We start from the raw sequence: 15,615 nt of genomic DNA, 5'->3' as shown, positions 1-15,615 counted from the left end.
ATGTAATATGAATATTTTAATACTCAAGTTATAAAATTCAAAGGTTTTGTGAGAAACGGCTGTAAATCATATACAGTAAATTATGAGCAGAAACTTTGGAAATTTGTACTTTGGAACATTTCGATATGCCAAACCATGCACACCTTTGCAATTTGGGATGAAACTGGAGTGTCCAGATGTAAATGTCTCAATTATATGCAGTTTCTGTCAGGGAACATGTGCAAACTCCTCACAGGATGGGGCTTGGATTCAAGAGGAAGCTGCTATTCCAGCAGTACATCCCAAGTTGCCACTACGCACAGTGCCACAAGAATATGTAAGTGTTTTTTTTTTTGTGTGTTTGTGTATGCATTTGTTTGTGCAGCTGTGAACAAAGTATTAGGTGTCTAAGACTTTATCCAGTTTCAGCTGGTGGCAACAACTTCGACACATTACCAGGACTGCATCCTGACAGAAAACACAAAAAGTGTAGCTACTAATTTTGTAATACACAATGTAATATTGAATAGGTGCTGTCATCCTGTCACTGCACGTGATCACTCATGTTTGTTGACAGTGTAGTGGATAAGATGCCAATGTCTCAGGATGCTCCCAAGTCTGTGTTACCTTCAGGTTCCGCCCCTTTAGTTAGGTTGTAATAATTTAATGCTGGAGTTTCTGCCACACTCCAAAAATGTTTACATTATCTCTGTCCCACATACAATCACATACAGAACTAATTGTGCCTATTTTCTCTGTCCAAATGGCTGCCCCCCTACCTGAGAAATTCCTGCGATGAGGAGAGACGAGCTTTTGCTGCTATCCACCCTGGGCCAGCCACCTTCTGCCTAACCAGCTATGGATGAAGCATCAACGTACTGCCCTGGCCCCTCTCACCACCATGAATTTTCCCCTGCTATGACTATTTCCACAGCCCTGGACTACTATTACTGACAATCAAGAAATCTAGGACTCTTAAGAATAAGAATTGTTTAGAGACGCATAACTTATTTGTTTATGTATCTGTCCAATTATTGTTGTCATGGTGACCGGCGTCAGCCAGAAGAGGATGGGTTCCCCCCCTGAGTCTTGGTTCCTCTCAAGGTTTCTTCCTCATGCCCTTAGGGAGTTTTTCCTTGCCACTGTTGCCCTTGGCTTGCTCACTGGGGGCTTGGACTCGGACACTTGTAAAGCTACTTTGTGACAACAACTGTTGTAAAGAGTACTACATAAATACATTTTATTGATTTGATTAAAAAGCCATCACAATGAAATTCAATTTTGTGCTCAACATCTACATTTTCTGGATGTAACTTATGATGGAAATAACTTGACAATAAAGTGAATTATAAATCAGTGGTTTCATACGAGGGGATGGAGGGATGAAAAGGATAAAAGGGGAATAGAATTCTAGTGATAGAGATAAAATATTGAGTCATGTCACCAAGATTGATTATTGTAACGTGAAAATGGGAGGAAGGTGGGATGAATGAAATGATGGAAGGGCAGGATGGACAAACTGAATCAATATGATGGACTGTAATGTTATGGATCAGCTAGTGAGTCATTTTCCAAGTTTGATCACTGCACCTTGAAAATTAAGGGATTTATAAAATCAAAGTGTTTCTACGGGAGGATGGTGGGATGAATGAAATGATAGAAGAGGAGGAATGACACATAACATCAATATGATATTCAGCGCAGTGCTAGGGATCTGCTATTGAGTCATGTCACAAAGTTTGATCACTATATCTGAAAAAGTAAGGATTTGATTAAATCAATGGTTCACTATGGGAGTATGGAGGGATGAATTAAATGATAGAAGAAGAGGATAGACAAATGGCATCAATATGATATTCAGTGCAGGGCTGCAGATCAGCTATTCAGTCTTTTCACCAGGTTTGATCACTGTATCTTGAAAATTAAGGGATAGATAAAATCAATGGATTCCCATAAGAGGATGGAGAGATGAATGAAATGATAGAAGGGGAGGATAGACAAATGGCATCAATATGATATTCAGTGCAGGGCTGCTATTCAGTCATTTCACCAGGTTTGATCACTGTATCTTGAAATTTAAGAGATTTGTAAAAGCAATGCATTCCTCTGGGAGGATGGAGGGATGAAGGGATGAAAAAAGAAAAGGCTGTTTTAGACCATAAAACATCATGTTTAGCATAAATACAGTTGAATTGGTATAGCATTTTAGTTGATCTATCTATATTTGATTGAGTTAGTGGTTTTCAATGGCGGGATGAAGGGATGAAAAAAGAATGAATAGAAGAAAATAAAAAGCTGTTTTAGATGATATACAATCATATAACACCGTTTTTAGCATATATACAGTTGAATTGGTATAGAATTTTAGTTGTTCTATTAATACATCTGATAGAGTTATATCAGTGGTTTCCAATGGGAGGATGGAGGGATGACAGGATGAAAAAAGAATGAATAGAAGAACATAAAAAGCTGTTTTAGACCATATGACACGATGTTTCGCATATATACAATTGAATTGGTATAGGATTTTTAGTTATTCTTTCTATACGTCTGAGTTATATCAGTGGTTTCCAATGGGAGGATAGATGGATGAAAAAAGAATGAATAGAAGAAAATGAAAAGCTGTTTTAGACCATATAACACCATGTTTAACATATATATAGTTGAATTGGTATAGTATTTTTAGTTCTATCTATACATCTGATGGAGTTATTTCAGTGGTTTCCAATTGGAGGATGAAGGGATGAATGAAATGATAAAAGTGGACGATAGACATATGGCATCAATATGATATTCAATGCAGTGCTATGGATTAACTACTGAGTCATGTCACAAAGTTTGATCACTATATCTAAAAAATTAAGGATTTGATTAAATCAGTGGTCTTCTATGGGAGGATGGAGGGATGAATGAAATGATAGAAGGTGAGGATAGACAAATGTCATCAATATGATATTCAGTGCAGTGCTAGGGATCAGCCACTGAGTCATGTCACAAGGTTTGATCACTGTATCTTGAAAATTAAGGATTTGATTAAATCAATGGTTTCCAATGAGAGGATGGAGGGATGAATGAAATGATAGAATGGGAGGATAGACAAATGGCATCAATATGATATTCAGTGCGGTGCTAGGGATCAGCTACTGAGTCATGTCACAAGGTTTGATCACTGTATCTTTAAAAATAAGAGATTGATTAAATCAATGGATTCTTATGGGAGGATGGAGGGATGAATGAAATGATAGAATGGGAGGATAAACAAATGGCATCAATATGATATTCAGGGCAGTGTTAGGGATCAGCTACTGAGTCATGTCACCAAGTTTGATCACTGTATCTTGAAAATTAAGGATTTGATTAAATCAATGGTTTCCAATGGGTGGATGGAGGGATGAATGAAATGATAGAATGGGAGGATAGACAAATGGCATCAATATGATATTCAGTGCGGTGCTAGGGATCAGCTACTGAGTTATGTCACAAGGTTTGATCACTGTATCTTGAAAATTAAGGATTTGATTAAATCAATGGTTTCCAATGGGAGGATGGAGGGATGAATGAAATGATAGAATGGGAGGATAGACAAATGGCATCAATATGATATTCAGTGCGGTGCTAGGGATCAGCTACTGAGTCATGTCACAAGGTTTGATCACTGTATCTTGAAAATTAAGGATTTGATTAAATCCATGGTTTCCAATGGGAGGATGGAGGGATGAATGAAATGATAGAATGGGAGGATAAACAAATGGCATCAATATGATATTCAGTGCGGTGCTAGGGATCAGCTACTGAGTTATGTCACAAGGTTTGATCACTGTATCTTGAAAATTAAGGATTTGATTAAATCAATGGTTTCCAATGGGAGGATGGAGGGATGAATGAAATGATAGAATGGGAGGATAGACAAATGGCATCAATATGATATTCAGTGCGGTGCTAGGGATCAGCTACTGAGTCATGTCACAAGGTTTGATCACTGTATCTTGAAAATGAAGGATTTGATTAAATCAATGGTTTCCAATGGGAGGATGGAGGGATGAATGAAATGATAGAATGGGAGGATAGACAAATGGCATCAATATGATATTCAGGGCAGTGTTAGGGATCAGCTACTGAGTCATTTCACCAAGTTTGATCACTGTATCTTGAAAATTAAGGGATTGAATAAATCAATGGTTTCCAATGGGAGGATGGAGGGATGAATGAAATGATAGAATGGGAGGATAAACAAATGGCATCAATATGATATTCAGGGCAGTGTTAGGGATCAGCTACTGAGTCATTTCACCAAATTTGATCACTGTATCTTGAAAATTAAGGATTTGATTAAATCATAGGTTTCCAATGGGAGGATGGAGGGATGAATGAAATGATAGAATGGGAGGATAGACAAATGGCATCAATATGCTATTCAGTGCGGTGCTAGGGATCAGCTACTGTGTCATGTCACAAGGTTAGTCACTGTATTTTGAAAATTAAGGATTTGATTAAATCAATGGTTTCCAATGGGAGGATGGAGGGATGAATGAAATGATAGAATGGGAGGATAGACAAATGGCATCAATATGCTATTCAGTGCGGTGCTAGGGATCAGCTACTGAGTCATGTCACCAAGTTTGATCACTGTATCTTGAAAATTAGGGATTTGATTAAATCAATGGTTTCCAATGGGAGGATGGAGGGATGAATGAAATGATAGAATGGGAGGATAGACAAATGGTATCAATATGCTATTCAGTGCGGTGCTAGGGATCAGTGACTGAGTCATGTCACAAGGTTTGATCACTGTATCTTGAAAATTAAGGATTTGATTAAATCAATGGTTGTCTATGAGAGGATGGAGGGATGAATGAAGTGATAGAATGGGAGGATAGACAAATGGCATCAATATGCTATTCAGTGCGGTGCTAGGGATCAGCTACTGAGTCATGTCACAAGGTTTGATCACTGTATCTTGAAAATTAAGGATTTGATTAAATCAATGGTTTCCAATGGGAGGATGGAGGGATGAAAGGATGAAAAAGAATGAATAGAAGAAAAGAAAAAACTGTTTTAGACCATATAAGACCATATAACACCATGTTTAGCATATATACAATTGAATTGGAATAGCATTTTTAGTTGTTCTATCTAAACAGCTGATTGAGTTATATTAGTTGTTTCCAATGGGAGGATGGGGGGATGAAGGAATGAAAAAAGAATGAATAGAAGAAAATAAAAAGCTGTTTTAGACCATATAACAGCATATTTATCATATTAACAGTTGAATCAGTACAGCAGATTTAGTTGTTCTATCTATACATCTGATTCAGTTTTATCAGTGGTTTTCAATGGGAGGATGGAGGGATGAAGGAATGAAAAAAGAATGAATAGAAGAAAATAAAAAGCTGTTTTAGACCATATAAGACCATATAACACTATGTTTATCATATATAAGATTGAATTGGAATAGCATGTTTAGTTGATCTATCTAAACAGCTGATTGAGTTATATTAGTTGTTTCCAATGGGAGGATGGAGGGATGAAGGAATGAAAAAAGAATGAATAGAAGAAAATAAAAAGCTGTTTTAGACCATATAAGACCATATACCACCATGTGTAGCATATATACAGCTTAGTCAGTACAGCAGATATAGTTGTACTATCTATACAGCTGATGTAGTTATAAAATCAATGTATTTCTATGGGAGAATGGAGGGATGAAAAAAGGATGAATACAAAATGAGTGGTAAAAAATAGTTGTATCTTTACTGATATCAGACCAGATGTACTATATCTAGTGATTTTGGTGGTAATAGCATGTAAAACATACGAGCTACAAGGCAGTGAAAAATGAATGGAAGTGAATGGGTGAAAAAGAAGGGATGAAAAAGAAGGGATAAAAGAGTGATAGAGTTGTGAAAAGTTGTTGTTTTCGTTCTTTCCATCACTGGACCATGTATATCGAGTTTGGTGGATTTATCTTGAAATCTGACAAAATGAGAGCAGTTTGAAAATTGGCCCCATGCAAGTCTATGGGAAAAATGGCTCGGTTGGAGGCATAAAAAGGGTGGAGGCAGGTGGTGTATCTTTCTATAAAGCACAAGCACACTATTCTGATCTATAGGGCGGAGGTTCCTACAAAGTTTGGTGGTTCTATCTTAAAAGCTGTGGACGAAATAGCGTGTCAAATTTTTACGAGTCGGAATAATAATAATAATAATAAGAAGATTAAGAAGAACAGCAAGTTGGCTTTGTCAAGCCAACTTAACTAGAAAGTAAAGTTTGTGAACAAACTTTAAGTTGGCTTGACAAAGCTTGTTGTAACAGCATGAAGACAATGTTAAGTATGTTAAATGATAATAGTTGGTCCCAGAAAAGCATAGTAGTTCGATAAGGACAGCAAATATAGTTGTTTTATCTTAACAGCTGAAACAGTTAAAAAATCAATGGTTTCCTATGGGAGGATGGAGGGATGAAAACGAATGAATAGAAGAAAAAACTGTTTAAAACCATGTAAGACCATATTTAGTATATTTACAGTTGAGTGAGTACAGCAGTTTAAGTTGTTCCATCTATACATCTGGTGGAGTTATAAAACCAATTGAATCATATGGGAGGATGGAGGGGTGAATGAAATGATAGAAATGGGAGGATAGTCAAATGGCATCAATATGTTATTCAGTGCAGGGCTAGGGATCAGCTACTGAGTCATTTCACCAAGTTTGATCACTGCATCTTGAAAATTAAGGGATTGATTAAATCAATGGTTTCCAATGGGAGGATGGAGGGATGAAAACAAATGAATAGAAGACAAAACTGTTTAACATCATGTAAGACCATATTTAGTATATTTACATTTGAGACAGTATATCAGATTTAGTTGTTAAATCTTTACATCTGATGGAGTTATAAAATCAATAAAATCCTATGGGAGGATGGAAGGATGAATGAAATGATAGAATGGGAGGATAGACAAATGGCATCAATATGATATTCAGTGCAGTGCTAGGGACCAGCTACTGAGCCATTTCACCAAGTTTGATCACTGTATCTTAAAAATTAAGGGATTGATTAAATCAATGGATTCTTATGGGAGGATGGAGGGATGAATGAAATGATAGAATGGGAGGATAGACAAATGGCATCAATATGGTATTCAGTGCAGTGCTAGGGATCAGCCACTGAGTCATGTCACAAGGTTTGATCACTGTATCTTGAAAATTAAGGATTTGATTAAATCAATGGTTTCCAATGAGAGGATGGAGGGATGAATGAAATGATAGAATGGGAGGATAGACAAATGGCATCAATATGATATTCAGTGCGGTGCTAGGGATCAGCTACTGAGTCATGTCACAAGGTTTGATCACTGTATCTTTAAAAATAAGAGATTAAATCAATGGATTCTTATGGGAGGATGGAGGGATGAATGAAATGATAGAATGGGAGGATAAACAAATGGCATCAATATGATATTCAGGGCAGTGTTAGGGATCAGCTACTGAGTCATGTCACCAAGTTTGATCACTGTATCTTGAAAATTAAGGATTTGATTAAATCAATGGTTTCCAATGGGTGGATGGAGGGATGAATGAAATGATAGAATGGGAGGATAGACAAATGGCATCAATATGATATTCAGTGCGGTGCTAGGGATCAGCTACTGAGTCATGTCACAAGGTTTGATCACTGTATCTTAAAAATTAAGGATTTGATTAAATCAATGGTTTCCAATGGGAGAATGAAGGGATGAATGAAATGATAGAATGGGAGGATAGACAAATGGCATCAATATGCTATTCAGTGCGGTGCTAGGGATCAGCTACTGAGTCATGTCACAAGGTTTGATCACTGTATCTTGAAAATTAAGGATTTGATTAAATCCATGGTTTCCAATGGGAGGATGGAGGGATGAATGAAATGATAGAACGGGAGGATAAACAAATGGCATCAATATGATATTCAGTGCGGTGCTAGGGATCAGCTACTGAGTTATGTCACAAGGTTTGATCACTGTATCTTGAAAATTAAGGATTTGATTAAATCAATGGTTTCCAATGGGAGGATGGAGGGATGAATGAAATGATAGAATGGGAGGATAGACAAATGGCATCAATATGATATTCAGTGCGGTGCTAGGGATCAGCTACTGAGTCATGTCACAAGGTTTGATCACTGTATCTTGAAAATGAAGGATTTGATTAAATCAATGGTTTCCAATGGGAGGATGGAGGGATGAATGAAATGATAGAATGGGAGGATAGACAAATGGCATCAATATGATATTCAGGGCAGTGTTAGGGATCAGCTACTGAGTCATTTCACCAAGTTTGATCACTGTATCTTGAAAATTAAGGGATTGAATAAATCAATGGTTTCCAATGGGAGGATGGAGGGATGAATGAAATGATAGAATGGGAGGATAAACAAATGGCATCAATATGATATTCAGGGCAGTGTTAGGGATCAGCTACTGAGTCATTTCACCAAATTTGATCACTGTATCTTGAAAATTAAGGATTTGATTAAATCATAGGTTTCCAATGGGAGGATGGAGGGATGAATGAAATGATAGAATGGGAGGATAGACAAATGGCATCAATATGCTATTCAGTGCGGTGCTAGGGATCAGCTACTGTGTCATGTCACAAGGTTAGTCACTGTATTTTGAAAATTAAGGATTTGATTAAATCAATGGTTTCCAATGGGAGGATGGAGGGATGAATGAAATGATAGAATGGGAGGATAGACAAATGGCATCAATATGCTATTCAGTGCGGTGCTAGGGATCAGCTACTGAGTCATGTCACCAAGTTTGATCACTGTATCTTGAAAATTAGGGATTTGATTAAATCAATGGTTTCCAATGGGAGGATGGAGGGATGAATGAAATGATAGAATGGGAGGATAGACAAATGGTATCAATATGCTATTCAGTGCGGTGCTAGGGATCAGTGACTGAGTCATGTCACAAGGTTTGATCACTGTATCTTGAAAATTAAGGATTTGATTAAATCAATGGTTGTCTATGAGAGGATGGAGGGATGAATGAAGTGATAGAATGGGAGGATAGACAAATGGCATCAATATGCTATTCAGTGCGGTGCTAGGGATCAGCTACTGAGTCATGTCACAAGGTTTGATCACTGTATCTTGAAAATTAAGGATTTGATTAAATCAATGGTTTCCAATGGGAGGATGGAGGGATGAAAGGATGAAAAAGAATGAATAGAAGAAAAGAAAAAACTGTTTTAGACCATATAAGACCATATAACACCATGTTTAGCATATATACAATTGAATTGGAATAGCATTTTTAGTTGTTCTATCTAAACAGCTGATTGAGTTATATTAGTTGTTTCCAATGGGAGGATGGAGGGATGAAGGAATGAAAAAAGAATGAATAGAAGAAAATAAAAAGCTGTTTTAGACCATATAACAGCATATTTATCATATTAACAGTTGAATCAGTACAGCAGATTTAGTTGTTCTATCTATACATCTGATTCAGTTTTATCAGTGGTTTTCAATGGGAGGATGGAGGGATGAAGGAATGAAAAAAGAATGAATAGAAGAAAATAAAAAGCTGTTTTAGACCATATAAGACCATATAACACTATGTTTATCATATATAAGATTGAATTGGAATAGCATGTTTAGTTGATCTATCTAAACAGCTGATTGAGTTATATTAGTTGTTTCCAATGGGAGGATGGAGGGATGAAGGAATGAAAAAAGAATGAATAGAAGAAAATAAAAAGCTGTTTTAGACCATATAAGACCATATACCACCATGTGTAGCATATATACAGCTTAGTCAGTACAGCAGATATAGTTGTACTATCTATACAGCTGATGTAGTTATAAAATCAATGTATTTCTATGGGAGAATGGAGGGATGAAAAAAGGATGAATACAAAATGAGTGGTAAAAAATAGTTGTATCTTTACTGATATCAGACCAGATGTACTATATCTAGTGATTTTGGTGGTAATAGCATGTAAAACATACGAGCTACAAGGCAGTGAAAAATGAATGGAAGTGAATGGGTGAAAAAGAAGGGATGAAAAAGAAGGGATAAAAGAGTGATAGAGTTGTGAAAAGTTGTTGTTTTCGTTCTTTCCATCACTGGACCATGTATATCGAGTTTGGTGGATTTATCTTGAAATCTGACAAAATGAGAGCAGTTTGAAAATTGGCCCCATGCAAGTCTATGGGAAAAATGGCTCGGTTGGAGGCATAAAAAGGGTGGAGGCAGGTGGTGTATCTTTCTATAAAGCACAAGCAAACTATTCTGATATAGGGCGGAGGTTCCTACAAAGTTTGGTGGTTCTATCTTAAAAGCTGTGGACGAAATAGCGTGTCAAATTTTTACGAGTCGGAATAATAATAATAATAATAAGAAGATTAACACTGGAACTCCTGAGATTTCAAGGTTCTGAGGACATCACCCCTCCTTCTCCTGCCCAATTAGCAGGACCATACATATGTTAATTTCAGAGCAAGACAGGAGCAGAAAGACAGGCAGGAGCTCTGTGGCAGGAGCTCTGTGGTGCACCAGGTCTAGTCTGTGTGCAGTCTGTGTGCACCAGGTCTAGTTTGTAGTCTAAAATAAATAAATAAAGTTTAGCCCTGTTTCGGCGTTATGTGTGAAGCGCTACATATTGACATAAGTATTATTTAGAGCGGTGAACCATTATCATTAGCGTGGTATTGGCGTTATGTATGAAGCAAGCGTCTCAGATTTTCTTGTGCATGCACTTCAATAGCGCCACACATTTACATGGCTGAACCAACCATTATCACGGGTCCATATTGTTCCCGTGAAACACATTATCATTAGCGTGGTATTGGCGTTATGTATGAAGCAAACGTCCCAGATTTTCTTGTGTATGCACTTCAATAGCGCCACACATTTACATGGCTGAACCAACCATTATCACGGGTTCATATTGTTCCCGTGAAACACATTATCATTAGCGTGGTATTGGCGTTATGTATGAAGCAAGCGTCCCAGATTTTCTTGTGTATGCACTTCAATAGCAGCAACAAAGTAATAAAGGTATAGTAAAGTAATATTTATTTGTACATTTACTTATTTTTACTCATACAGCATAGTAACATAATATTTTTTTGCAGTGTTTATGCTTGTGTTTGACTGATATTTCGTTTGTGTAAATAAGATATTTCGTTCATGTAAATAACTTAGCGTCATTTATTTATTTTTACTCATACAGCATAGTAATATAATATTTTTTGCAGTGTTTATGCTTGTGTTTGACTGATATTTCGTTCGTGTAAATAAGATATTTCGTTTGTGTAAATAACTTAGCGTCATTTATTTATTTTTACTCATACAGCATAGTAATATAATATTTTTTGTGTTTTCTTGTGTTTGACTGATATTTCGTTCGTGTAAATAAGATATTTCGTTCATGTAAATAACTTAGCGTCATTTATTTATTTTTACTCATACAGCATAGTAATATAATATTTTTTGCAGTGTTTATGCTTGTGTTTGACTGATATTTCGTTTGTGTAAATAAGATATTTCGTTTGTGTAAATAACTTAGCGTCATTTATTTATTTTTACTCATACAGCATAGTAATATAATATTTTTTGCAGTGTTTATGCTTGTGTTTGACTGATATTCACGGATTGCCGTGAACCATTATCACGGGGAACAACTTTTATTGTTCCCGTGTATGCAGGGGATTAGCCCGGTTTCGGTTTCGGCGTTATGTGTGAAGCGCCACCTATTATAATAAAGTATAATTAGTATGCGCTGTTGTGGGTGTGTTCTTCAGAGTCATGATAAAAGCTGAAACCCAAAGGCAGGCGACTTACATTTTCACTACTATCCTGTGTGGAGACGACGCAAAACACCATGGCAAGACAGAGGACGTTCACCGGTCAAGAAGTTGCGGCTTTGCTGACCAACGAGGACTGCTGTGAGTCCGATGCGGGAGAAGGACCCTCCTGTTTTTTGACCCGCAGAACAGACAGCAGCTGGAGTTTGTCGGTCAGCGAGTTTATGGCATTCGTAGCAATCCTATTTCTACGAGCAGTCCTCTGTCCAGTTGGAGCGATGTCGGACTGTTGGTCGGCAATGTTCGCTGTGCCTTCGATCCAGGAGACAATGGCACGGGACCGCTACCAAGAAATCATGCGGTACTTGCGCTTTGATAATAAGGACACCCGTGCGGAGCGTGCAAAGAGCGACAGATTTGCTGCGATTTCGGACATCTGGCAGCGATTTGTGAACAACTGCATTTTGTGCTATACCCCAGGCAAGGAACTGACAGTCGACGAGCAGCTGTTTCCGACCAAGGTTCGCTGTCCATTCACCCAGTACATTGCCTCAAAGCCGGACAAGTTTGGAATAAAGTTTTGGGTTGCTTCTGAGTTGAACACAAAGTACATGTGCAACGCCATTCCATACCTTGGAAAGGACCCCGATCGTCCCAAGGGGGAAAGAGTGTCCGAGAATGTGGTGATGAAGCTTATGAAGCCATACCTGGGCAAGGGCAGAACTGTAGCCACAGACAATTTTTTCACATCTCTTTCCCTGGCTAAGAAGCTGCTGGAATGCAACACGACTCTGCTTGGGACAATGAACAAGATTCGCCGAGAAGTTCCTTTGGAAGCCAAAAACGCCAAGGGACGTGAGAAGTTGTCAACGGAGGTGTACAGATCCGATGATGCGCTTCTGACGGTGTATGCCTCCAAGCCCAACAAAACAGTTTGCGTTCTGAGCACTATGCACACGCACGTGGAGATTGCAGACGACCGCAAAAAGAAGCCAAACACTGTGACGGACTACAACCGGACGAAGGTATGCATGTGTTGGCATTGATAAATCAATTTATCATACATGAATGAATTTATTCAAAATATAACATGTACTTCTTTGTATTTGTTCTTTGCAGTGCGCCGTTGACATCATGGACCAGAAGGCGCGTGCATACACAGTGCGCGCAGGAACACGCCGGTGGCCCGTTGCAGTGTTTTATAACATACTTGACCTGGCAGCGATGAACGCGCATGTTTTGTACACGGCATGTACGGGGTCCACAGAGAGTAGGAGAGTTTTTATGTGTACTCTTGCTGAGGAACTCCGTCTTCGTTTCCTACAGGAAAAGGAGTTGAAGAGAACGCCACGTCCTTCGCCTGCTCCTGGAAAGAAGACTACGTGTCAGGTGCAGACAAACTGCAACCGGAACCACAGCATAACCCCGTGCGCTGCATGCGGCAAGTACACCTGTCGCAAGTGTAGGGCAGAGTGTCCCTGGCTGTGTGGCAACTGTGTACCTAAAACTACATGAAGGTACGTCGATAAGTATATTTATATATATATATATATATATATAAATATATTATATATATATACAGACAACCAATCACACACACATATATATACACACACACTATTATTTGAACATAACCAAAAATCTCTTCTCTTTCTGTTCCACAGTCGCACATCATGAAACCCGGTGTCACGGTCTGCCCCGCATCTCCTGCCATTTCATGTCTGTTTCCGTGTTAGTCCTCTGTTTATTTCTCGTCGTGGTTGCTGGTTATTTTTCTCATGGTTGCTGGAATTGGATTCCCGTTCTGTTATGACCCATGCCTGTGACATTTTCACAGAATCAATTTATACATGAATGAATTCGTTCTAAATATAACATGTACTTCTGTGCGTGCATACACAGTGCGCGCAGGAACACGCCGGTGGCCCGTTGACCTTGGCAGCGATGAACGATGAACCTGCCGCAAATGTAAGAAAGAGGGTCCCTGGCTGGTACACATGAATAAATTCGTTCAAAATATAACATGTACTTTGTTCTTTGCAGTGCGCCGTTGACAGACATCATGAAGGTGCGTGCATACACAGTGCACGCAGGAACACGCCGGTGGCCCGTTGCATGCAGCGAGTACACCCTGGCTGTGTAGCAACTGTTGGCTACAACTACATGAAGGTACGTTGATAAGTAGGCCTACATACGTAACACCACATATGTTACGTATTTTTGTCTTCTGAAAGATTTTATTCAAAATGTAAGGTGTACCTTGAATTGTTCTCCACAGCATCAACGCGTGTGTTGCATGCGGCAAGTGCATCTGGCGAGTACACCCTCAACTTCAAGACACCCTCAACTTTCTTGACATTCCACTTCAAGAAACCCGGAATAGACATCCATGTTTGATCAAAATAAAGTTGTTTTACAGCACATGAATTTGTTCTTCCTGTCTTTTCCTCTCCTTTTCCAGTCTGCTGTTTAGATCACAACATTTATCAGCCATATATATAATTGCGCCATATAATTTCTTAGCTTTTCAAACGCGAATTCAAACGCGGAAACAGAAAGTGTAACAAATATTATATAGTGTAGTAAATATACAAAGAGCTTCAAACAATATACAAAGAGGTTCAGACAATTTTATTTATTTTTATTGTTTGACGGGACTCATTTGAGAAACTCTCTACGTGCGCTTGAATTGTATCTTTTGAAACACGAGTCTACAAAATTTCCGCTGTTTGTTGTAGGATCGGTAACATATACAGTCTGCTTGTTTGTAACCAAGTTTTTCGTGAAGTATCACGTTTGGTGCCTTGTATGAGCTTGGAGGTGAGCCGCTTGTGCTTTGGCAGGCGTATGAGCTGGGGGTGAGACGCTTCCACCGCATTACCAAGACAATGGGCGTTAATCTCTTCACAGCAGGGGAGTGGGCTACATGGACCTTACTAAGCCTTGCGAAAATTTTCGCGGCCGTCGGGTTCCTAGTGTTAAGAAGAACAGCAAGTTGGCTTTGTCAAGCCAACTTAACTAGAAAGTAAAGTTTGTGAACAAACTTTAAGTTGGCTTGACAAAGCTTGTTGTAACAGCATGAAGACAATGTTAAGTATGTTAAATGATAATAGTTGGTCCCAGAAAAGCATAGTAGTTCGATAAGGACAGCAAATATAGTTGTTTTATCTTAACAGCTGAAACAGTTAAAAAATCAATGGTTTCCTATGGGAGGATGGAGGGATGAAAACGAATGAATAGAAGAAAAAACTGTTTAAAACCATGTAAGACCATATTTAGTATATTTACAGTTGAGTGAGTACAGCAGTTTAAGTTGTTCCATCTATACATCTGGTGGAGTTATAAAACCAATTGAATCATATGGGAGGATGGAGGGGTGAATGAAATGATAGAAATGGGAGGATAGTCAAATGGCATCAATATGTTATTCAGTGCAGGGCTAGGGATCAGCTACTGAGTCATTTCACCAAGTTTGATCACTGCATCTTGAAAATTAAGGGATTGATTAAATCAATGGTTTCCAATGGGAGGATGGAGGGATGAAAACAAATGAATAGAAGACAAAACTGTTTAACATCATGTAAGACCATATTTAGTATATTTACATTTGAGACAGTATATCAGATTTAGTTGTTAAATCTTTACATCTGATGGAGTTATAAAATCAATAAAATCCTATGGGAGGATGGAAGGATGAATGAAATGATAGAATGGGAGGATAGACAAATGGCATCAATATGATATTCAGTGCAGTGCTAGGGACCAGCTACTGAGCCATTTCACCAAGTTTGATCACTGTATCTTAAAAATTAAGGGATTGATTAAATCAATGGATTCTTA

At 38.2% G+C, this 15,615-nt stretch overlaps 1 long non-coding RNA gene across 1 annotated transcript; it reads left to right on the top strand.

The window, feature by feature from the left end:
• Positions 1-13,417: 13,417 nt before the first annotated feature.
• LOC143508704 (uncharacterized) lies at positions 13,418-14,264 on the top strand. The gene is made up of 3 exons (XR_013129421.1): positions 13,418-13,743; positions 13,819-13,944; positions 14,054-14,264. It is a non-coding gene; the product is annotated as an uncharacterized LOC143508704 (long non-coding RNA).
• The last annotated feature ends 1,351 nt before the right edge of the window (positions 14,265-15,615 follow it).

This window comes from Brachyhypopomus gauderio, chromosome 2 (genome assembly GCF_052324685.1).
Source record: "Brachyhypopomus gauderio isolate BG-103 chromosome 2, BGAUD_0.2, whole genome shotgun sequence".
Taxonomy (NCBI): Eukaryota; Metazoa; Chordata; class Actinopteri; order Gymnotiformes; family Hypopomidae; genus Brachyhypopomus; species Brachyhypopomus gauderio.
This window is presented reverse-complemented; position numbering and strand designations above follow the sequence as displayed.